The sequence below is a fragment of the Leptidea sinapis genome, chromosome 11, assembly GCF_905404315.1.
Source record: "Leptidea sinapis chromosome 11, ilLepSina1.1, whole genome shotgun sequence".
Taxonomy (NCBI): domain Eukaryota; kingdom Metazoa; phylum Arthropoda; class Insecta; order Lepidoptera; family Pieridae; genus Leptidea; species Leptidea sinapis.
The window spans coordinates 4,711,195-4,738,258 of NC_066275.1; the positions used below are offsets into that span (position 1 = coordinate 4,711,195).

At 34.9% G+C, this 27,064-nt stretch overlaps 1 protein-coding gene and 1 long non-coding RNA gene across 2 annotated transcripts in view; both read left to right on the top strand.

Moving 5' to 3' along the window:
• Positions 1 to 27,064, top strand: part of LOC126966760 (uncharacterized) — a 211,286-nt gene that overhangs the window by 152,871 nt on the left and 31,351 nt on the right. The gene's annotated exons all lie outside the window — the stretch shown is intronic.
• LOC126966798 (uncharacterized) lies at positions 1,316 to 8,306 on the top strand. The gene is made up of 2 exons (XR_007729818.1): positions 1,316 to 1,357; positions 3,807 to 8,306. It is a non-coding gene; the product is annotated as an uncharacterized LOC126966798 (long non-coding RNA).

Below are 27,064 nucleotides of genomic sequence, written 5' to 3' on the forward strand. Positions count from 1 at the left end.
ATGTACCAAGAGTAGTTCTTGCTACGTAGGCATGCACGTAGACCCTTCTAACTTCGAGGTCTTAAGTGAGCCAAAAGAACATCAGCATCCACCTAAAACTTATTTCAAAACTAGAGACGGTTTGTATATGAGCAAAAATTGTCTATGATTTGAAACTTATATTGTTGGTATCGAAATTAAGGTTGCTTTATAAATTATTACATACAGGTTCTACGGCGGTGTAGAATCTGCATTGGTGTGAGTAATAACTCTACGGCTATTTGAGGGCTAAAGAAGTTATTTCATTAGGCTTACTTAAAGTTATGAATTAATCTTGCGAACTCTTTCTTCCGTGCTTAGTTTTGTTGACAATACAATCAAATTTTGATGGAAATGTAAATAAATTAAAATTATATTTACTTTATTTACATTTTGAAGCGACCAATACCAATTACAAATACATATTCGTGGTAGGGTTTGTAATAAATATTGTATTATAACTATAAAGTTAAATATAAGTTTATCTATTGCCTTATTTTTCGCTCTCTGTTATGATTTTTTTCAAATGAATATATATATTAATAAGATAATTTGTTTTATTACTGTGACCATCAGCACTATTGTTATTTTATTTATGTTTTTAGCATCAATGTTATTTTGTTTTGACGACTGAAGCTATAAAGTGATCTCATTTTCTTCTGTTTTTGATTTGGTTTAAATAAATATTACGTAGTCTTAACACACTTTTGACTCAGTTATTATTTTATAGTCGCAATATGTTTGGTTTGAGAAATCGCAAACAAGATCATTTGTTTTTATATAAACATGTTTTATCTGTTCATCCATCATTGGAATATAACATTATTTTGTATTCAAGACGGTCAATCTGCTAGATTTGAAGTGGTATTTCTAATCTTCTTTACTGATAACGACTTACTAACGTCCATTTGAAACACGAATACATTTTGCAGAAAGCTAATGCGATACTTCATAAAGCATCAAAAAAAAATGAATGGTTTTTTGCCAACTAGTGACAAGAGCAGATACTTCGAAAATGTAAATCTGCAGATCTACTCTTGAAACCAACAAATAATATCAGCTAGTCTACCATGGTTTTTGTACTGACTACTACCATAAGGTCTCGTTTACAACAAGCGACTAACCTATTTAAATTTTTCTATTTAACCAGATATTTCAAAGCTTATATCTAAAAATCTCATTTGTAGAAGCTTTTCGAAATATGAATCCGAGACACGGAATGTTTTTGCGTCTCGGATTAGCGTAGTGATTTTGTATTTACCCAAACTTACTGATTCAAAATAATATATTATCTTGCAGTTGAACTAATAAGGACAACAGAAAACCAAATTTACCTCAGGTACAAAGGATACTGTTACTCAAAACGAAAGAATAGCAACTCTCGTTGGCGATGTACCAAGAGTAGTTCTTGCTACGTAGGCATGCACGTAGACCCTTCTAATTTCAAGGTCTTAAGTGAGCCAAAAGAACATCACCATCCACCTAAAACTTATTTCAAAACTAGAGACGGTTTGTATTTAAGAATGTAGTTTCACGTATTTTGCTTTTTATCATTATTGCTTCCTCTGGTGTTGCAAGAGTTTGTTGGCGGCGGTGATCACTTAACAACAGGTGACCCGTACGCTCGTTTGTTCTCCTATTCCATAAAAAAAAAATATACTGCTCGAATAGGTTATGAAAAAAGCATCTTTGTTAAAGTAATCTGAAAATTTTCTATTGTTTATAAAGGGTGTCTCAGCGCCGATTTTAAACTTTGAAAATTTGTATAAAAAAACAAATTGAATTCATAATATTTTTATTGTAGTAAATTAAAGTGTATAAGTGCGGATTTTATGTACGGAATATTACACCGTCAAGATGTCTTCCATCACGGCGAATGCACTCTTCAAATCGGACACGCAAATTTGCCGAGACGCGCCGAAGGATGTCCGCTGATATGGCTCTCACTCCTGTCGTTATTTTAGTCTTTAGCTGCTCCAAATTTGTAAGAGGGGTATCAAAAACTCTTGTTTTAAGATAACCCCATAAAAAAAAGTCAGCGGGGGTTAAATCGGGAGATCTGGGTGGCCACAATATGTCTCCAAAGTGGCATATGATTTTTCCCGGAAATAACGCATTTAGTGTGTCCATGGAGACCCTAGCAGTGTGGGCTGTGGCCCCATCTTGCTGAAACCATACTTGTCAATATCCTCTTCTTGCAGCTGAGGTACAAAAAAGTTATTAATCATTTAAATATACCACTCACTCGTCACTGTAACCGTCGCACCTCGGTCATTCTCGAAGAAAAACGGCCCGATGATTTTCTTCGCCGATATTGCACACCATACAGTGACTTTGGGGCTGTGCAATGTTTTTGATGTTTTTGTTTTGGATTGCTGGATGACCAGTAACGGCAATTTTGACGATTGACGTACCCTTCGAGGTGAAAATGTGACTCATCACTAAAATAAACGTTGTCCACCCCGTTTTTCTCCGAAAAAATCTCTAACATCTTCTGACAGTACATTTTTCGCTTGTTGTAGTCTTCTTCTTTAATTTTTTGCACAATTTGGATTTTATACGGATGTAATTTTAAATCTAAAGACAAAATTCTTTGAATGCTTGACCGATGGAGGCTTAAAGAGGCAGCTTGTTTTCTAAGTGAGCGTCTTGGATTTTCCGCGACCGCAGCGGCGACGCGGTCGATGTTTTCAATCGATCGCATAGGTCTATTTCGTGGTCCAATTGAATGATTTAGTAAACATCCTGTCGCTCTAAACTTCTCTACCAACGACTTAATTAATTGATTACTCGGGGCATTATTCAAACGGCGGATTTCATAGCGACTAAAAAATTTACGCCGTGCTTCACTCAACGAAAAGCCATTGCATAAGTACGCTTCCACTGCGTACGCGCGGTGCGCACCACACCACTGCGCCATGGCGACTAAAAAATCCGCACTCGTCACCTATCTAACGCTACCACTCCCCTCCAGCTAACCCCGCAGGTTGCCAAGAAATTCGTGTTTAAAGTTTAAAATCGGCGCTGAGACACCCTTTATATAACTTTTCACTACACACATTGAGCCACATTTTTTTCATTAGGTTTCATCAACTTTAACTATACTTATTATATAAAACTCTTCATTATTCTTCGTTTCACATCGCCGCGAAAATGTGACGTAGATTTAAGTTATATATCATATGTATGTTAGACTATAAGGTATTTATTTTATGGGCCTTGTAGCCTGAAATAAAATGATTTATTATTATTATTATTATTATTCTGTTATAAATTAAAATAATTGAAAGAAGTGGTTACTGGATAGGTAATTTTATGTACTTCTAGCTGACCCAGCAAACATTGCATCGCGTGTAAATTATTAAAAAAATGCAATAAAAAGGTTCCGGCATAAAAATAGATTACGACCTAACCTAAGCTCAGACCTACGAAATATACATAAAAGATTTCATAAAAATCGATCAAGTCGTTTCGGAGGAGTATCGCACGTAACATAATAACACGAGAATTTTATGTAAATAGATGTACTATCTAAATTATAATGGGTTTAATGAATTGTTCAAGAATGTGTTGAATAATTTGTACGTGTTTTATTAAAAGAATCCGTGAAACTCGTATTACCCGTTCCAAAATATTAACTCTTGCTTGCTTCGCATACTCTCTAACGTGTGAGGTTTGAGATCGCAATGTATTATTGTTGTCAGTCAATTTATTTAAGGTTAAATTACCTCAACATCACCAATTTTTCAGAATATTTCCAAGCAGTATTAATGTTAAAATTCTTTCAGGTAAATTCGTGTGGACAAAACGTGGCGGTAAACATCCTCTCCTGCTCGTCAACGGGTACACTTACAGTTATCAGAAGCGAAACGTTGATGGAAGGGTGTCCTGGTACTGCTCTCGGAGACTCAAGGGCTGCAGGGCGTCTGCGACCAGCTTATCAGGCCGTGTCCTGACCTGTAAGCCTCACGATCACGCACCGCCGCATTTAGTCAATTATATTGAAAAAACTGTCGATACCAACCATCTGTTTGAGGGCTTCGAGTATCTTATGTAATTATTTGTGATGTCTGTTTTTTGGTCGAAAATGGACATTGGCAAGTTATTAAACAATTTGATATCATTTGGATTGATTTTAAATTTAGTAATTTTATTTTTATTTTCTTGAACTCTTAATCATGTTCATAAAATATATATTTTCATGATGAATTATTGGATTTAATCTTTGTTAATGTCTACTGTGACAATAGTACAAGTATATACAAATATAACCCTCACGGCAACGCCTCACTTTCTTTTAAATATACCGCTATAAAGAATTAATTGTATTTATGAAAACCTGAACATCATTTGGAATATTTGTACATTTATTGTTTTGTGTTTTAACAAGACTTGTTGGCGCGGATCTTTATTGAAATTGTTAACGGAACAACAAACGATTAGAAGTTTGCAAAAAGTAGACTTTTTATACACGGGTAACACTGAAAATGTTTAGGAAATGAAAAACGGCTTAATGTAGAAAGTTGCCGAAAGCTTTATTGATTTTCGAAGTAATCTCTGAGAAAAGCAGTGAGCCCATCCTTTGTTAGGGGTTTCTTCTTTGGCATTTTCGTACGCTTTCACCGCATCTTCAGGGCTGGTAAAGCGAATACCTCAAATTTTATCTTTAGTTCTTGGGAATAAATAAAAGTCGCAGGGTGCCAGTTCAGAACTGTATGGCGGATAACTCATTATCTCGACACCTGCCATAGTCAAGTATTCAACAGTCCGTTTTGTGGAGTGCGTTGAAGCATTGTCGTGGTGAAGGAGGATCCTGCTTCGAGGGCGCTGCTGTCGAATTTTTTCAAGACAACAGGCAAACAGCGATTGACATACCAGACTGCAGTAACTGTCCTTCCATCTTCTAGCACAACTGTCGCGAAATGACCTTTTCGACCAAAGAATGAGGCGATCATCTCTTTTCCTTGACTTCTTCCTTTCTTTACCTGAGTTGGCCGATCCTCAAAAGGAAAAAGTTTTTTTGAACTTGGCTCACCAATGCCTAGGCTTGCCCGTATCTACTGATACGTCACTCTCTTATCTTCCTCTATCATGCGTCGCACAGCACTGATGTTATCTTCAGTAGTCGCTGTTAAAGGACGTCCCTCACGCGGATCATCAGAGAGATTGCTACGTCCACGCTTAAACTCGATAAATCAATTGTAAATAGTGGCACGAGATCGGGCTTCAATAAGAAATCCTATTTGCAGCCTATAATAGCTTTGTTGTTGAGTAAGCCCACAAAAAAGTCATAATAAATCATTGACCGAAAATTTTCTTGCGTTAGGTTCATTTTCACGTGTAACAAGAGTTTTAGACTTGCCGCCAATTCACAAAAATAAATGACAAATTAATGCATTATACTACATTAGGTTACCAAAGAGTTCTAAAATTGAAATAAAAAAAAAGTTTTCATAAGCAATGTTTCTAACTAGCCAGTTCTGGCTAGTTAGAAACACTCTATTCTAACATTTTCAGTGTTACCCACGTATTACAGCTAGCAAATGTGAAATGAAACTCACTGCCCATATATATGAACTGATCAGAACTGAGCATCTTGAACATGCATTGTCATCCTTTGAAGTGAGGTTACCCTCTGAATTTGAATACATTTGTTATTGAAAGCAACAAATCAAGTAAAACAAATGAATAGTACTAAGGACCTAATAGTGGAATAGTAAATGTAGTGTCCATTTAAATAAACCACTATTACGAATATTAAGCCTCAGTATAACAAACAAATGTCCATTTTCTATTAAACATAAATCAGACTGTCTATTTTAATCACAGAACCTGAATACTATACATTTAAATAAAGTGTTTAAGTAGTTGTTAAGGTAAAATCAAAATTAAGTTAGGATAATTAAACTTATAATATTAAGCGACATGACAACAGAAAATTCTTGCCACACTATGTGTAATATTTTCATTCGTATGGGGTCATTAATAGTTATGAAAGTTGACTTAATTCGGCCTAGTAAAGTTCCTTCGCATTAATAATATTAAATGAATGTGACGTCAGTTTGATTAACGCTAGGTGTTGTTTTTATTTCGGCTTCTTTGAATGCTAATTTAAGTAGATAAAATGCAACTGACGTTTCTATGTTAAACTGTTAGGCGATACGCGTGTGATAGTTTGCTCGATGGCTTTAGCCAATTCGTAATGAAATCATTTATAGTTCTATAATAATTTGAAGTGTATTACCAATGATATTATAGTATTAAAAGAGGTAGATATGTCACTAGCGCGCTGAAAATCAATCGCCTAAATTGACTCAATTGGTTCCTTTTGTCGTAGTCGCTCTCTCGATACGAAAACGGTACGGTACACACGCGTTTGTTGTTGACAGAATTGCTTACAATTTGATATAGCTACAACATTAAAATACCGTCTTGTGTTATGGGAAGATGCACTAATTACGAAAGTAAAAAAAAAAATAATAGAATTACATACCTCAGTTAAGAAATCATGAATTATAACATTTTATTTGATTTCATTATTTATCTAACAAAATAAATATGTTGCCATGACAACGCCGATCGCCGCCAAACCGATCATAGATTAACGTACAGAAATGACAAAATATTGATGCTGTCTGTTGCGGGATGATCGAGGTAGAATATTTTAGGAAATGATGTAAAAAAGTCATTGTTCCAGTGAATGTAATAATTTTTAATAAACAAGTGCATAGGTATATAGGTAGCTGAACTATCAAACTACTAAAAAAGTTTTAGGGTAGGTAGCGGATGTAGACAGTGAGTGCTATTTGTTTACGTAGGAGTTTCTTCAGTATATCCCTAGCTAACTGCAGAAGAATCAATGGATCATTTTCTTCTTCTCCCATTACCTTATTGTAATAAACCCTCAACAAAAAGACTCATAAATAATATAAGATACAAAAAATAATAATTGTAATCTTAAAAATTTTTTGGGAGCCGTTGTTAGTAAAATGGGACCCTTACTGTAGATACCTTTCGGTTTTGTTTTGGTTTCTGTATGTTTTTTATTATTTATTATTTAAATAATTAATATCATCAATGTGGCTATATATTATAATCAATATTAAATTATTTTTTTATAAAATCAATGACACATTATCTACCTAATATCAATGCAGTTTTACAACTTTATAGCTTTTACTACATGAACTCATGAATGAATTGTAATTTAGGCATAAATCACGGTATACTGTAAAAAATCATATCTGATGAATTAACTGTATTTTCTCTATACAAATACGAAGCAATTAGCAAATTAGAGTTATTTCTTTTTCGCTTGCGATAATTGCATTTACTATCCTTCTTTGACGTTTAATTGTAATGTAGTGTGCTATTGCAATGTTTAATTATTCATGTGTGCGTTAGGGTATCATTTTCAAACACCGAATGTTGTCTACGTAACCTATCTATACTTTTAAATATCATTGTGTATTACTATCAAGTACTGTCAATTGATAGTTTGTTGGCTTGTATGAAATGAACATTCACGACTCGTGGTCACACCAGTTTGTCACACCAGTGTGACTACGAGTAATTTTTATTCCTCGTGGTCACACCAAGGGTTTTACTACACCCTGTTGGTAATTCATATAAGTGATGTGTCAATTTCAATTCTCATGATATCGACATTCTCGATAGTTTAGATAAGGAATGACTAAAGATGGAAATTGTTTTTTCCTCTTCCTCACACCGCAGGTTTAACTACACTACCATATGTCGAAATAGGCAAAGATGTATAACTTTTGTATATAAGTATATAATTAACGAAGTATTTTCATAAAATGGCCTAAAAAAATATTATTATTAATAAGTTTTATTTGGGTATTAATGAACAAATTATCTTTCTCAATTTGTCTCTTTATCCCTCACAAGGGATATTATGTGGACTAAATTAATAATAAATAAGTTAATAAATTATTAACTGTCTTAAAAGAGGATATGGAAATTGTCATTGAAAAAAGCCCAACAAATTGACACATCACTTATATCAATTGCCAACAGGGTGTAGTAAAACCCTTGGTGTGACCACGAGGAATAAAAATTACTCGTAGTCACACTGGTGTGACAAACTGTTGTGACCATGAGTCGTGAATGGAAATGAACTAATTGCATGTGAATACTACTTCAATTTAAAATTCTGATTGTAAATCATTTGCCGATACTTGTGATATTTATACATATACTATGTACTCTCCTTAATTTCATTTGCATATTTAGTACTGAGCTTAAAATATATAATTTGTGCTATATTGTTGTGTTATTTATTTTGCCCAAACAACTACATATTATATTGTGTTGGGAAAACTGTAAAAGAAGGAGACAGATACTGTAATATGTAGTATGTCATTAAAAGCTTCAAAGTACCTATATATAATATTATAAGAATATATACAGGAATATTTTATTTAGATTTCATAAATATAAATTTCAGGTATTTATTGTTAGTATTGTCTACATAATATAGTCTCAGATGAATAAAATTTATCATTAAACTAATAAATATTATATTACTATTGTTTTAATTTAAAGACTTGGACAAACGAGCGTATATAACATCTGACAGTAAGCGATCCACGCTGCCTACTTTCTCTTGCAACACCAGTAGCTGTACCAACTTTTTTTGACTCCTGGTACCCGAATCCTGTAGTGGTACATTACAGAAAAAATTTCAATATACGAACAGTTGGCGAACGCCACACATCCAGATGGTATGAATTAGGGATTCGGCGTCAGGAATCTTCATTCCTCTCATCTCTTCGGAACACTGCCTGTGATAAATGCGGTAGAAGAGACACATTGTATCGCCTTTTCTTCGCAACGCCAACAAAACGAGTCGTACACAGAGTACCCAGTACTGGTTCGCCAGCAATGCACGTGGTCAAATGATTCAAGTTGATACTGAGATTAACCAGTAAGTGAGAACGAGAGAAAGATTATCATTGACTATCTTTTCCCTTATATTTTTTCAGTAACATTTATACCGTCACGGATGGGCATACATCCATTGCTAATGCTGGATAGGTATACATTCAGAAGACATAGTGAAACTTCAAAAAGCGTTTTATGGGTTTGTTCCAATCGATACGCTAAGTGCAAGGCGTTCGTCAAACAAGTCAGTGATGAATACACGTTTGGGAGGTACGAACACAATCATGAATCGCCTCACTACATGAAATTGAAGAGTGGGGACTGGGTGAAAATAAAATAAGATGTTCCATGATAAATACACATGTTTGTAAAATACGGAGAACATGTTCATTATACTGTCAAACTAGTTCAACTCTCTTGTGTGTGTGTGTGAACTTTACATTCTGTTTATATATAACGCTTCAACAACAACGCTTCTGTTTAAGAGTATTCTGTAATTATTTGACAATTATATTAATAAAAAAAATTGTAATTTTATTTACCAAACTCCATTTTTAAATAAAATTTCTCGATTTTTTTTTTATAAATTTGAATATTCACTCAGCTGTTTTATATAACCAAGCGTCTCGCGGCCGGCTTTATTTTGTTTGAATTTGCTTCCTTACGATTAGGATTTCTTTAGGTTTAGATAATCTATATTCGAATCAAAATACGTAGATATAGATACATTGTTACACTCAAGCAGTGATCCGTTGGTTTGTATATTATAAAAGTCCTCATTACATATTGGTCCTTAGCATGTATTTTGAGCTCGGTTCATATACAATATTTGAAGCAGTGATGTAACCTTTTTTCAGTGTCATTCGTACCTTCAGGAAAAGGCATTCATCCCTTGCTTATGCTAAACAATTACACATTTAAAAAGCACAGCGAAACTTCTAAATCCACCTTATGGGTTCGTTTGAACCGACACGCAAAGTGCAAAGCATTTGTTAGGAAAAACTGTGATGGATATTACTTGGGAAGTACGAGCACGATCCGCCTCATTATAAGAAGTTGAAGAATGGAGTGTTAGTAAAAATTAAATAAACCCAGAGAAATTCAGGAATGGTTTATAATTATTGTCTGATACAGTATGTACAGAATCTTGGAGAATACAAATACGGAATCAAATGACAAAAAGTGAAATGTGTAGTGTGTGTGTACACGCAGTATTCGGTAATCCATATAATATTATGATCGTATGTGAGCACGTCAGACAATATTAACGATATCTATATTAATATTATAAAAAGGAAAGGTTTGATTGTTTGTTTGTATGCATTATTCTCCGCGAATGCGAAAGCGAATGTATGTTTGTATGTTCCCTAATAACTCCTAAACTATTTGACCGATCTCAATGAAACCTTTTGTAATAGATTCGTTGAAGCTCAAGGAAGGTTTACATATATAGTTTGTCGTGTCACGATCCCACCCACACAGTCATCCACGCATTTACCATATCTCTCGAACCGTTTATTGACAGAACAACGTGTGTCGGGTCAGCTAGTTAACGATATAGAGACATTTTATTAAAAGTGAAAGTTTGTCAGAGCATACTCCCAACACAGGTAAGAACTATGGACCATTATGAAGATTGGACTACCTGGAACGGTTTACCTCAAGGGTCAGTTCTAAGTCCTCTTTTTTACAACTTACATTCTTATGTACTCGATAGAACAGTCTCGTTCTTATGTCAAATATTACAGTATGCAGATGTCATTGTTCTGTACAGTTTCTTCTTTCAGAATATCTTCTACAACATGGGTTTACACTATCTGTGACCAAAGTACAGTGGCTTTGGCATGTAAACGGAACTAAAGCTATGTATAATACCGATCAAATCAAATCCAAAATATTTTATTTCATAGGTAAATCATTTTACATTTGGTATATGTAATTTTTTTCCATACAGCTCTTTCGGAATACAGATTTCCTTGGAGAAGAACGAGCAAGAAACTCTAAGGTTGCTCTTTTCAAAACAGATTAAGTATTACAAGTTCTTATTTTTAATGCAATTTACAAATAATTTCAATTACAATATATGCAAAGTGATGGAACAGAAATATTCCAAAGTCAATAACTATTTAGTTATTGACTTTGGAATATTTACTTGGCTACACGAGAAAGTCAAAAAAAGGGGAATTAATAATTAAAAACAGGAGTTATTGAGTACAGTAGATACAATAAATAAATAAAAGGCATAATGCGAGCCTTGTATTAAATAAAATATATGATAACTTTAATTTAGAAATAATTAAATAAAAGAAATAAAAAAAACATGAAGCACACCTCCCGGTAACAGGATGATTCAGCCAACACAAGTAGCGCCCGTTTACGAGCATGGCGCATGGACCAGCCATCGCCTCCCTCGACCATATTTTAGGGAAGGAAGCGAGTATGCAATACTTGCTAAATGTCTTTACTTACAATTTACCATTTTGTTTCAATTTACATAAGTAACTCATAATAATTATTATTAATATTTTTTTTACTAAATGCAAACAATGTTAATATTTAAATTATATAACTATAATGACATTTATCAAACTGAGACAGACATGTAACAGCCCAGCAGTTCAGTCCCAAGGGTTATTTAAATTCAGATATTTTATAGTACCCTTTTATATACAACTTTTTCTTCGGCACTGTTCTATATTCATTTAAAGGTAAGTTCTGTATGTCAACAGGGACCTTACCCTTGAATACATTTGTGATTTTATGAAGTCGACTTCTAAGCCTATCCCTATTTCTAGTGTTGACATTAGGAGTGTCAGTAATTCTTTTAAACGAATTTATATTATTTTTTACATAAACAAGATTTTCATGTCAATGTCAATTCGATGTCAAAGTCAAATCATTCATTTCCTTAAATTTATTTCTTAATGACACTTAAGAGTGTCATCATCCTAAAATTTATTTCTTAATTACACTCAAGAGGAGCATTTAAAGTACCTTGGTCCTACTTTATAGATGGCACGAATAGCTCGCTTCTGCACTGTGAAAATCGTGTTGACATCGGCAGCATGTCCCCAAAGTAAAATGTGATATGTCTTCAGACTATGAAAATAGCTGAAGTAGCACTTCTGCACTGTGAAAATCGTGTTGACATCGGCAGCATGTCCCCAAAGTAAAATGTGATATGTCTTCAGACTATGAAAATAGCTGAAGTAAACTAGCCTCGCGGTATTTTCATCCTCAAGTTGCCGAATTTTTTTAACTGCGTATGCTGCAGAACTAAGCTTTTGCGCCAAACTCATAAATATGAGGACCCCACTGAAGTTTGGTATCTAAGGTAATGACTAAATATACGATTGTTATTAAGGACAAGATCTAAATTCATCAAATAATAAAGTCTGATTTTCTGATTATTATTGAAAATCGTGTCATTTATTGCCAAACAGAAGTGAATTTATGCCGACAATTCCATTGAAATAAATGCTTCTTTTACTGCACCCCACCTAGAAGAAACAACTGAAAAAAACGATCCGGAGTAAAGAAATGATAGCACCCTTAACACATTTTTACTTTTAACAAAACAAATCTTATAACTATATTTAAATAAAATAGTATGATTGAATTAAATTAAAACTATCGTTACGTCGAAGTGTACCAAGAATACTAGCAGCATTTCCGCGTTAGACAATTTCTAGTTTATTATTTGATTTGATTTGATCGGTATTATACGTACCTTTAGTTCCCTTTACCTGCCAAAGCCACTGTAGTCCAAACTTCATAATTGGCCATCATTCTTATCTGTGTTGGGAGTATGCGCTCACTAACTTTCAGCTTTTATAAAAGAACGTAGGTCTGGGGATCTAAGAGCCCGTGAGGCTCTAAGATCAACAGGCCTAGCCGAAATATTTCCTGTAATGAATTTTAGAAAATAACCCCACAATCGCCACGGGCCTATTAACAGCGCTACCTTCTAGTACAGCTTTAGATGTATGTTCTATAATTATATTATTAAAAAGTATTAATAAAGCCTTTATTACAGTTAACAAAATATTTTCTACAACTTATAGACACAATATAATAAATACATTTCAATTAATAAGCTTAACTTACATAACTATATTATTAACTTAATTATTAATTATATGCAATAAGTTTTAAACAGTGTCCTCTTTCTATTAACTGTTTGTCCTTCGACAAAGGCCTCCTAAGGTCTTCCATTCTTTCCAGTTCCTTGTTATTCTAGTCCATAGTGGTCCTCCCATTATATGAACTGTCTTTCTTTATTCCTCTTATCTCCTCTGGGGTACCATTCAGTTATTGCCCTAGTCCATTTTGGTGTTTCATGCTTAATAAAGTGGCTTACCCATCTCCATTTCAAAGTGCGTTTTATTTTCTCTATGCTTTTGAACTTAGGTTTTTCTTTGATATGATTAAATCGCACTTTGTCATGGCACTTTTTGAATTTTGGCAAACTTTTAACTTACTTAGTTGTTTTTGGGTAAAAGCCCAGGTCTGACAACCATAGGTAAGGTACGACAGTATGCAAGAGTAGAATGTCTTTCACTTGTCTTTTATGTAGGTTTCTATATTCGTCATCACTTTTCCCAAGTGTTTGTAACCCTTCCGTTGATTTCTTTTTCTGTAGACTCCTTAGTAGCTATCACTTGTCCGAGATACATATACTCTTCTACATATTCTATGGGTTTATTATTCACCGTTATTGTAATTTTATCAGAATTTGTCATTATTTTCGTTTTTTCGGTGATCATAGAGAGTTCAACTCTCATGCTTTCTTCTGCGAATTGCTGAAGCATAATCCCAAAGTTTTTTCCATTTTCAGAGAATATTATAAAGTCGTCAGCGAAGCGTAGATGGTTTAGGTTTTCTCCATTTACTCTCATGCCATGCCATATTCCTTCCAATTCATCTTACGAAATATCATTTCCAATACGGATGAAAATAATATTGGATAGATTGGATCTCCTCTTTCTATGGCAAACTCCGCACTGAATTGGTCCAGTTTTATAATAGCTTTACTATCGGCATATAATTTTTTCAGAATGCGAATGAATTTCTGATTACACCCTATTCTTCAAGTGCGCACCATTGGTATAGCATTGTGGTCCAACGTATCAAATGCTTTGTTGTAATCTACAAAGCCTATGTAATATTTCTTTTTATATTCCAATATATATTATACTTTGGCGGCCTTACAAATAAAATTGGCATAATGTTATAACTAAGCATAAACCAAAAATATGTGAAATGTTTACAAATAGACATTTTGCTTACGAATGGATTGTTCGGACGTATAACGTTTCCTGCGTTTATTTGCAAGGCAATTTGTAATTCGGAACACTTTAGAACTGTTTTTTGTTTCTGTTTTTGGATTTGTAATTCTGAAAACTTCAGAATTATCATTGTATTGACAGTGTTGTCAACGAAAGTGTACACATTTTGTAGTTTCTTTGTTTATCATCAGTTATAATATAACTTTATACCAAGTTTATTATTATATTATATTATATTAATACAATATTTGTGCTGCAGAAGAGGGCTATTCGCGCTATTTATAACCTAGTATTAATATCGTATTAGTTTTACCTTAAACATTACCCCTTTACAATTGCCAATTCTTGAGGTATTAAAATGGATATAGTTTTTTATCCTTATGAGATAGACATAGTCCATCGTGGACTTTTCTGTACACCTTTATAATATATACAATTCAATCATACATTATTTTGTTATATCTCAAAGGCTCAGACAGACTTGTGTTTTCGTTGAAAGCTGCAAGACGACTTATTTGTTTACGGCACCACATAACGTTAATGTATACAAATATGTATACTAAAACTTAACAAGTTATATAATAAATCATTCCTGGAGCACCACGCTACCCATTGGTGTAAACAGCTTGAAAATCGTTCTTGAGTGTATCGCGAACTAAGTAGTCGAGTAACTCACCTGATGACGAGGGAAGGGACCAGCGGCCTATTGACGTCCCCAGAGGTGTAGAGGTACACTGCCGGCCTTTAAAACTAAAAACGTCTGTGATTACAAATAAGTCTAACAATATTTCTTAAATTTCAGTGTTTTTCATACCATCGCGAAAAGGAGTCAATCCACTACTGATGTACAAGTTATATACCTTCAAAAAGCACAGTCGCAACGCTCGTGGTGTTCTATGGGTCTGCTCCAACTCTACGCAGCGTAATGCTCGGTGCAAGGCCCATGTCAAAGACATTAATAATGAATATATATTTGGGAAACATCAGCACAACCACCAGCCACCGCGTTATGTACAACGGGAGGATGGCACTTGGATCAAAATTAAACAGTGAAGAAACGTTCAAAGTAGAACAATTATCCCCAAGGGTTTCACGGGTATATATAAACCTTATCAATTTTTTACAGGGTGTTCTACCAATGAATAATAGTTATTTATGCAACTGTTGTGTAATAAGGGGTATTAAAACAAGAATGTGGATTGTGATTATTAATGATAATAGTATCATATGAGTGTTTTAATACCTAATTATCAACAGTTGCATACAATACTTTATCTACACCCAGAATATGAATCCTCTAAAAGATTCTGGAACAGTTAGCTTACTGCTAACATTAAAACACCAGTCCTAGTAGTAACTTATATCATTCATTACTGATTATATACAAATAAACTAAGTATTTATGAAACAATTATTTATTTTAGTAATAATTTACATTTTGTATAGTGCAATAATTAAAATTCACTCGAATATAATGTTCTTTTGCAGCGTTTAAAATGAATGGCTCTTTTTTTGTAAACAAAACAGTAAAAATATCGAAGAAAAATGGCGGGGATTCGAATAACCTACTTCTTTTTTACGGCGCGCGATGTTCTGGTAGAGTGGAACGCGCGTAAACGAAAATGTTCTTTTTTTGAAATTCATACAGAATACAGTACCTCGCATCAAGCAATAAGAATGTGGTTGTCTGTTGAAAGTCTTTGCGCATGAAGGGATCGAAAAAAATACATAGGAGTGTTGTTATGAAATTCAGTACAACATTACAACACTCGTTTGGATAATTTAATGGTTATTAGAACATTGGGTGTTTTAATGTTGGTAATAAGCTTACTGTTTCAGAATCTTTATTATAGGATTTAAAGCATGGGTGTAGATAAAATAAATTACACTTGTGGTGGTATTTTCATATCACGAAAAGACATCAGCTTTTTTTGGAAGTTTGGTTCGAGTAGGTGCTGAACATTTGTATTGGTATTGGTATATACATGGGGTGAGCCGTTAACGTTTGAAATACTCGTTATTTACTGAAAAATTAAAAAGTAAAATAAGATAAAATTAACCGTATTGCATCTTGAGAAGAAAAAAATCCCACATAAACAATTTCTAATCGCGGAAAAAATGTTAGGCGGTTGGGGCCAGGTCTGTAGAGTACGGAGGAATTGTAAGAGGAATTCAAAAAATTGGCTTAAAACAGTTTCTCGACCCGCGAGATGTTGCGTTTTCATGGAGCAGTAATTGTGAAGATATTTTGACGAGTCGGGGCTGACTCCCTAAAGGTTGCCACATCGCTCAAAGTTCGAAGAGTGCGAACGGTTATAATATAGAGACCGGATTATATGCAAATGCATATTGCATATGCTTTTGCATATTTAATACCTTTTCGGCTGTTGCATATTTTAGAGAAAAAAATTGTATATTTAAGCTCGATCTCGCTCATCGTTCGATGCTTTTCATAGTACACCCAAACATTGCATTCAAATTTAAATTCTGCCGAATAACCAATGCAAGAGAATGTGGGCGGCGGTGATCACTTAACACCAGGTGATCCGTACGCTCGTTTGTCCTCCTATTCCATAAAAAAAAACGCTCCTTTTTCGCTAACAAAAATTTATCAATCAATCGTAGACACAGTTTGTCTACAGAACATTTAGAACAGTACTTAGTAGTACAGATAAAGTACATAACATGTAAAGGTAAATCTTAAATTTCATTGTTACATAAGTAGGTATATCTTGTAATAGGTTTTTTCACAGATAAGATTGTCAGTACAAGCCCATATAAAATAAAATAAAAATATTGAAATATGACTTTTTATTTTTTCCTGTTTAATTGTATGCATGTTTTGGCCCTTTTTGTGGTGTTTCGTGCATATTTTAGCTATTTTACTTGCATGCATATTTTGGGCATTTTTTGTAGCATATAATCCAGTCTCTAGTTATAACAAACACAGATCGATGATTCTTAGAATACTTTAGAGTCTGTCTATTTTCTCTGTTTCTGCTGTTCTTGCTGCTTCTCTGAAATTTTTCAATAGTTTTCGAAGTTGATCTGAGTATAATTGGATATAGTGATCAAAATGGTAATGTATCGTATATAATTGTGATGTTATAAAATAAAAATGTACAATGATATAATTGTATTTGTTTACTCATAAACTGTGGTGCTGGAAGATGATCGTCACCTGTCACCCTAATGTCATTACATAATAGCTTTATTTATTGACAGTGTGTGAATTGTTACATGTACTTACTACTGTATAAGGTTGACACTTACAAACTTATTAGATCTGCCCACTTGTAAACCATATAAAAACTACGCTTCAATTTTTATTTACTGTTAAGTAATATGATCACGGATTCAAAATACTGTATGCTAAGTGGGTGTTTTCTTCCGAGGCGTTGGCAACTATTGTGAAGAGAGCTCGAAGCGTGAAAAAAAAACATGATGACCTCGTTTGTCAGAAGGAAAGGTCATTACGCGAAAATTGTTTTAGAGGATCAAAAAATAGTCACTTCAGTCTGGTACACTAACAATTTCCTGGAAAAATCTTGAGTGAAACGAGCTCGCAGGAGGATCATTCTTGACCATGACAACGCCTGGCGAACGATCGACTATCTGGCGAGATCACACGTGGAATTACTGGGTCACCAACCGCCCCCCGATAGCCCCGAAATCGTGCATTGTATTTTTTTATATTCCCAAAAATAAAGAAAAACGTCGAGGAAAACGATTTATGGACGCCGAGGAGGCTGTAGCTGCGCTTCAAAATGTCGTCGAAGAGACTTTTAAGGCGAGTGGGCAAAGTGGATTTCTTAGTGCTTCAATCGGATGTAGCGAAGTACTTTTGTACCACTTTAAGTAGATTATTATTTTATTATTGAAATAATTTGTAAAATGATGAAGCTGTGAATGTTGATTTAAAAGAGTGGCAGTGACTGTCTTGTCACTTCTAATAAAAGCTCAACATTTTCCAAAGTGGTAAATGGTAAAAAGTATAACAATTGACATTCATAACTGTCATTTTTCTGACCTAAATATATAAAATGAATTTGATTTGATTTTATTCGACATGTTATTAAAATTTTAATGCAGGAGAGGTTATTATACAATATCTATATGTTATACAAAATCGTTACTTTTCCAGTTTCTTTCTTACCGTCAGGGAAAAAGGTTCATCCGTTGCTGATGTTCAACAACTATACATTTAAAAAGAAGAGATGTAATTTGAATGGTATCATATTATGGCAGTGTTCCCGTTGTAAACCCTTTTCTTATGTACCATAAGTATACATATAAAAAGTCATCGTGCAACGCAAGAGGCGATACTCTGTGGTGCTGCTCAAACCGGTATAGCGGTTGTAAGGCAAATGTCGCGAGCCGCGGGCAAGTCTACCTGGTCGGAGACGTGGAACACTCGCATCCACCGTCTTGTTACTGTCGCTTGAGGGATGGGAGATGGGTGAAAATAAAGAAATAGCATTTATGTACGGTGGTTTGTGTTACTAAAGAAAATAATCGCAAGAACACAATCCGAATGGGAAGAAACATTGTAGAAGTTATTTAAAATTGACAATTCTCGATCGAAAAAAGCGTCATGTCATCGATCAAATACGAGGGCTGCACTAAAAGTATCGGGAATGGAATATTTTCACTGTTCCTGTCATATTAAAATCTTTTTAAGTGAAAACTCCTTGGTTTTAAAAATCGAATACCATTTATTTACTTAAAAAAAGATTCTCGGTCTTGTCAGAAGGTCTTTTCAAACTTGTTTAGTCGTTGAGAAAATGGAATTGACTCGAGAAAATTCTAGAGCGATGATTTATTATGACTTTCGAAGTGGTTTAACACAAAAATAGTGTGTTGACCGGATGATTTCTGCATTTGGTGGTGAAGCCCCATCCAAAACCACAATTTATCGCTGGTTTGCTGAACTTGAACGTGGACGTGTGAAGCTTAGTGATGATTCCCGTCAAGGTCGTCCAAAAACTGCAGTCACCAAAGAAAACGTTGATGCTGTGCGTAAGCTGATTGAGGAAGATCGACATGTGACATACCGTGAAATTCAGGCAACTTTAGATATTGGCATGAGTCAAATCCAAATTATCTTGCATGAACAATTAGGTGTAAAAAAGTTGTTTTCCCGATGGATACCGCATTTGCTCTGTGAAGAGCAAGAAGCGGCTCGCGTTACCTGGTGCGTCAGAACTCTCGAAAGATTCGACGCAGGATCCTCAAATGCTGTATACAACATCGTATCAGGTGACGAATCCTGGATATCGCGTACGAACCCGAAACAAAAAACCAGTCAGGAGTTTGGATGTTCGAAAATGAGTTAAAGCCAACAAAAATTGTTCGTTCACGGAGTGTTGCAAAAAAAATGGTGGCCACGTGTGTCTACAAAACCGGCCATGTTGCGACTATTCCTCTTGAGGGACAAAGAACGGTTAATGCAGAATGGTATGCTAGCATTTGTTTGCCACAGGTCGTTTCTTTAAAGAGAACTGCAACCGGTGCATCATTCTCCATCACGACAATGAGAGTTCTCACACCGCGCACAGAATAAATAGTTTTTAGAGCAAGAAAACATAGAATTATTACACCATCCGCCGTGCAGCCCCGACCTAAGCCCTTATGATTTCTATCCTTTCCCTAAAATAAAGAATAAATTGCGTGGTCAGAGATTTTCATCACCTGAAGAAGCTGTGGACGCCTACAAATCGGCCATTTTGGAGACCCCAACTTCCGAATGGAATGGTTCCATCGTATGGAAAAATGTGTCAAATTTCGCGGAGAATACTTAGAAAAGCAATAAATACATTTTTTAATAGTAATGTTGTGTCACTTCCTTGATTTCCGAAATTTTCAGTGCTGGCCTCGTATGTACCTACGAGGTTTAAGTTAACGGCATATGGACAAAAATAAAGGTGACGTGCGGACGTGCTAGTTCTCCTTTTAAATATGGTAAAAATCATACTTCTGGGGCACAAATAGGTTGGAATTTCCTATTTTTAACCGACTTTAAAAAAGAAGAAGCTTCTCTATTCGTCGGTTTTTTTTAATATTTGTTAACTCAGAACTTTCGACTTTTCGTGAACCAATTTTGATAATTCTTTTTTTACTTGAAAGCTTGTTCTTCACGTGTAGTCCTTGTCATTGTAATTTGATCCAGATCTGACCTTCTTAGAAAACCATAAAAGTCTATTTGCTAATTGCGTGACAAAAGGCCGAATAACTAAATATTGAGCCAACCGATTTCAATGATTCTTTTTTTATTGGAATGGATGTACTTTAAAGGTAGTTCGGTGAGAGTTTGGTTGGGTTCTGATCTAGGAATCCATGATAAAGTAACGGAACTCTTCGATTAAAAAAACACAGTTGTTTTTTTGTTCAAAATAACTTTGTTTTGACTTAAAAAAAAAACTATTCTAAAACAATCGATATGATATGCACTAAAAAGTAAAAAAAATATTGCGTATTTTAATACAACATAAATAATTAATCCAATTCTAGTTAAAAAATATATTTTTAAGAATTTTAATAGATATTTACTACTTAATTAAATCCTTTATTTAAAAAAATATGCTTTGTAAAATAAACCTTAATAAGAGTTGCAATATAAGATTTTGTTTATTCATTATTGACACTATACACCAGTGCTGAAGCCATTGAAAATGATAAAATGTGAAAAAAAATATTAGTAGGATTGAAACCTATTGGAAACTGAAGAGAATATAACAAAAATGAAAGGAAAAATAAATTACGGGCAATCTTAGGTCGGTAAGTGGAAAAGGGGTTTGTTGTAGAGTAAAAAACAGTTATCTCGATTTTCGGCAAAACTAGAAGTCCTATAAAAAAGTCAAATGGCAAAGTTGTAAGTAATGAAAAGATTTCAAACTTTGGTTTTCACATAACCTCAAAATTTATTTAAATCGAGATAAATCGTTTATTACCCTTAAACACAATTTATTTATCCTTTCATTTTTGTTATATTCTCTTCATTTCCAATGGGATTCACCCTACTATTACTTTTGTTTTTTTCAAAAATTATCGACCCTGATCTACTATTAAAACTTTTGCTATGTACCTACTTGTATATTCAGGAAATATTTAATTATTTCTACTGCGTTGCCACAAAAAATAACGCAGTTGTTGTGTTAAGTTGTTGCATTTTGTATATTTCTAATCAGTACTAAAACCGGGTATATTTTTAATATTTTCCAGAAAGAAGCTTCTCTCATAAACGTCTGACTTCTGCTGAAAGACAACGACGTAATAGACTAAAGTTAAAACTGAACACTGTTAAATATGCAGAAGCCAAGAGAAAACGACTTGATTGGTATCACGCTAATAAAAAACTAGTGAAAGATATGACAGAGCGAGAACATACAGCAGCTAAACGAAAATGGAATAGTTATAAAAAAAAACGACGAGAACTTGATAGAGCTATACAACCTATTATTGTTACCATACCGTCTTTCCAACTAGCAGAAAACAAATAAGTCGATATAACCTTCAATATACTGATGGATAGATCTTTTGAGATCATCCTTCAGACAGACTATGTAAAAATTAAACTTATTTTGAACTTACTTGAGAATCCCGCCTTCTCGACGTCATCGAGCGCCGGCAACAGTCTCGGTCTGTCCAAAGGAGGCATACCTGTGGGCGGTCCTTTGAACGAGCGAGGCAGCTTCCAGAAGGCCACATGTGACGGCTTTAGGTTGTCAATTGAAGGAGGAAGGAATTCCACGATTCGTTCCCCCACAACCGTAGTACCACCAGCACTGTAGATTGCGAAGGTGACGCCTATTCTCGTCCGAAGGATACCTGGGCTAAGATGTAGTGGCTCTGTGCTACTCAGTGAGTAGGTATCTGACCTCTCCTGGCAGGATTAGACGATGTGGTTGCATAGTTGGCACCTCCCTGAAGTAAGCCTGGATCCTGTTCTGGAGATAGGACTGTGGGCCGTGTCAACCGAATATAGGACGTTCGGTATAAGGTCAATTGCATGGTTGTCTCGAGGTCTTTTTTCAAGCGTTGCCAGTCGGTCACAGTTTTAGTTGGTAGCTGGTAATTAACCGATGGGGCTAGGTTTAAGACGACCGGCAGGTGATCTGAATCTAGTTCGTGAAACGCTTCAATAATGTTAACATTGAGCGTTACATTTTTAAGTAAACTTCAAGTGTGAGGGGTCGGTGATACCAGGATATCGTGTTGGTTCGTCAGGTGCTGTTACTGAGAATTGAAGTGTGTCTCTGAGTCTAATATTATTCCGTCTCCATTTGTTACTGTCATCTGGCGTGTTTGGCGCTAAGACCGAGACCCACAATGACAGAATCTACCTGCCTGCATGTTTGCTAACGACCTAAAATTAGTGCGTGAAATAAGTGACATTTCAGATCATGATAAACTCCAGAAAGATATAGAAAGAGTGGTTGAGTGAGGCAAGAAAAATAACCTGCTCTTCAACGTAAGAAAGTGCTCGGTCCTGACATTTAGTCGTGCGCGCGCCCCCCGCCACCACCAGTACTGTATCGGTTGCGTGTGATTGAAACTCGACACAGAAAGATCGAGGAGTATAATTCACTGCTAATCTCACATTTTAGAAAACATATAACCGAAATATGCAATAAGGCGTACCGTAACCTAGGCTTTTGTATTGAGACAATGAAACGGTTTTACTAACCTCAATGAAATGGGTGCCCTATATGAAGCTCTATATGGGCACCGAGTAAAATGAAATATAAGTAGATGATAGAGAAAATTCAAAACAGGTTTGCAAAGTACAATTATTTAAGTTGTATGGGGTGTATCCTGGATATCCGTTGCTGTATCCAACTTTGTTCGTCCTGGGTATGGTGGGATACAGCTAACTGGGAACAAGAAGGGAAGTTGCGCATGCCAAGTACCTTCTCATGGTATTGCGGGGGAAGAAGGACGAGCTAGCAACCCCAGAACAACTTCGACTATACGTGCCGGACAACAGAGCTGAGCGGCGCCGGTTGCTGGTGTCGATCTGTTCACATGTACTCTGATAGAGTTCACATAGGCGGCCTCTTGTATTTTAGTAATCGTTTAAATATTAAGACAAAATATTGTCTTGTTAAACTTTTTAATCATATGTTTAATACAATTTAATTAGTTCTATTATATTTCAACTGGTTTTGATATTTTGACATTGAATTACTAATATCTATTTTTTATTATTATTGTGTGACTAGTACCTACCTACGAGGGGCGGTCAAAAAGTTCGCGGAATGGCGGGGTTGGCGGGGGTGAGGTCGCTCCTCCAGGTAGCCGCTACTTGAGTAACTCATAATTACTATATATGCCAATTTCTAGCCTAATTGGGTCATTAGCTTTCGAGTTACAAACGAGTGAACAAGTAAATCGGGAACAAACTAGCCACTATGGAGAAAATTGAACATCGCGCCGTCGTAAAGTTCCTCACCAAACAAGGAAAAACGCCTCAAACTATTTTGCAAGAGATGTTAGCTGTTTACGGAGACTCTGCTCCTGGTAAAACCATGATTTACGTATCATATATTCACATATTTTCGTATATTCTATATGACTAAGCTTTTAAATTGTTACTATTAATTTGACATTTTGTAATTATTCTTATGGACATTATATTATTAGGTTCACCTGTAATTTGAGGGTAAATTGAAATGATAATAAATAAATAAATAAATAAATAGTATAAATTTGTTTTTGGGACCTACAAGTGAACGAGAGCCGATTTGGTTCTGGCACGTTGGTATTATCGGTCTAATTTTGTTTTCAATAAAAGTTATAATCCTAAATACAATATACAACTAAAAATAACAACAATTAAAGCAGTAGCACATACAAAGGTTCTAGGAGAAATAATAGATGAGAATTTCAATTGGAAAGAGCAAGTAGATAACATATCTAAGAAAATAAATAAGTTCGTATATGCGCTTAAGCAAGTCAAAAACGTAACAAGCTTAAAAACTGCTATAATGACTTATCACGCACATGTAGAATCGCTACTGCGCTACGGGCTTGTATTATGGGAACACAGCACAGATATAAACAGAGCATTTATTGGTCAAAAAAAGGTGTATTAGGGATTGCCCTAATACATTGCCATAATGCCCGTACATTGGTACGGGATGCATCCTGAGCAATCGTGTCAACCCATATTTAAAAACTAGGATTGTTACCTTTGGCGTTGCTTTTTATCTTCGAGATATGTATGTTTGTAAAAAAAATAAAGAATTGTATAAATCAGCTAATGATCTAAATCCGCGGAACCGACATGATCCACAAAGACTCGTTCTACATGATGTTCCAAAAATTACTAAATTTAATAAAAGTTGTGTGTGTAATTGTGTTCGTGTTTATAATAAGTTACCGAGTAGCGTTTAAGATTAAGCTATATAGTTGACTAAATGCTTATAATTTTTAGTGTTAAGGAATTTATGGAAATGTAATTTTGATATTCATTGTAGTTAAATATTTGCATGCTAGGAATACTTAGTGCTAGCAAAACATATAAGCTCATTATTATAATATTTTAATACCATTGTATACTATGTTTTTTGCAAATAAATATATTATTATTATTATTTGGGATCTACAAGTGAACGAGAGCCGATTCGGTTCTGGCAGGTTGTGATTAACGATCTCAATTTGTTTTTGGAACCTACAAGTGAACGAGGGCCGATTTGGTTCTGGCACGTTGGTATTAACGGTCTAAATTTGTTTTCGGGACCTACAAGTGAACGAGGGCCGATTTAGTTCTGGCACGTTGGTAATAATGGTCTAAATTTGTTTTTGGGACCTACATGTGAAAGAGGGCCGATTCGGTTCTGGCGCGTTGTGATTAACTGTATATATTTTTGTTTGGATGGAAATCACGCTTAAAGATTCCGTTACAAATACATATTACATACCTACCAAGTTAATAAAAGCGTTTTAAAAAACGAAAGACGAAATGTTCATAGTTTTATTCTATTGATAATGTATAGTTTTTACAAATTTCGAAAATTCTGAATATAACTAAATGATTTTAGTAGGAACTTAATTAAAGTGATTGTTAATAAAATGACCAGAATATTATTCATCGGACAGTAAGATCGATATCTATGATTGTAAGAAAATATTTTTATCTTAACAATAAGATTCGATGGCAATATTTAACTCTAATATCATCTATCCTTCACCAGTGGGAGGTTCCATTGCACAGGATGCCGGCTAGATTATGGGTACAACAACGGCGCCTATTTCTGTGGCAGTAATGTGTAAATATTACTGTGTTTCAGTCTGAAGGGTGCAGTAGCTAGTGAAATTACTGGGCAAATGAGACTTATCGTCTTATGTCTCAAGGTGACGAGAGCAATTGTAGTGCCGCTAAACACTTTTGGATTTTTCAAGAATCCTGAGCAGCACTGCATTGTAATGGACAGGGCGTCAATTACCATCAGCTGAAGGTCCTGATCGTCTCGTCCTTTATTTTCATAAAAAAAACACACAGTGCTGGTAAGAAAGAAATTTCCTTCTAGCGTTATACCTTTCATAATTTTCATCATAATACCATACCATAGTTTTCATACCTGCTAGGCAAGGTACCTTCTGCATAACTCGATCAAGATTCATAATGTTGTTATTGTTTCATGGAAAGTAAAAACGTAATTTGTTCCAGTGATGTACCTACCGACCCGGAAAGGCGTGAATCCCCTACTCATGTATAACGATTACACATATAAGAGACGTTTTTCGGGTTTAAAAGGTGTCGATCTTTGGTACTGCTCGAATCGGAACAACGGATGCAAAGCCGTGGTAAGAAGTAAAGGAGACGTCTACTCTCCCAGTAAAGAGCATAATCATCCACCACCATCGTACCGCAGGATTGGAGGAAAATGGGTCAGATGTAAAAAAAATCCAGAGATACCCATATATTATTAATAAATTTTCCATTTTTATAAGCGTTTACCAACCTGAGGGGTGCGGACTCTGTCCCCATGTGACTTTGGAAACAACATTTAAACAAATAACAAATTGATGGATTAAGATCAATCTTATGTTACTTATAGATAATTGTTAAATATTAATCACCTAATTGAGGGAAAGGGATAATATTCATTGCTCTTTCAAAGAAACTGTAAAAAAACACGTATTGTATTAAAAAGGTTGTGAATAACGATAGTGATAGCGAACGAGTTATAAAAACAGTGACATCTCTTCTTATATTAATCTTAATTTGCGCGGGTCACGTACGTCCCGTATCGCCTTATCTTATCACATATTATGTACAAAGATTGTTGCCACATATAGTTAATACGTAGCAAAATATTAGGGGTTAAAGTATGAAACTGCCATTTTGTACTGAAAAATTAGTTTAAAATTTAACATATTTATTGAATCAAAATAATTACTATTTTTATCTATACATTTCTGCCATCTAATAGGAAGATCATTTATGCCTTTGCGATAGAACTGTGGTGATCTAGATTCGACAAACTGTGTGAAAGCATTTTCTACTGCCTCCTGAAAAGAAAACTTTTTATAACGTAAAAAATTGTCCAAATCACGAAAAAAATGGTAGTCCGTTCGAGCACCGTCTGGCGATTATGCAGGATGACGAATGGTTTCTAATTGCAGTTCCTGTAGAGTTAAAACGGTTTCTCGTGCTGTATGAGGTCTCGCTCATCATGGAGCAATAATGGTGAAGATCGATTCATGAGTCGGGGCTGTTTGGAGTTCGTCACAGTGTACATGCACCGTTATTGCTTGACCAGATCGGAGAAAGCTATAGTGAATAACGCTGAGACCACCAAACAGTTACAATTACCTTTTCATTAGTAAGCTTTGGTTTAGGGCAC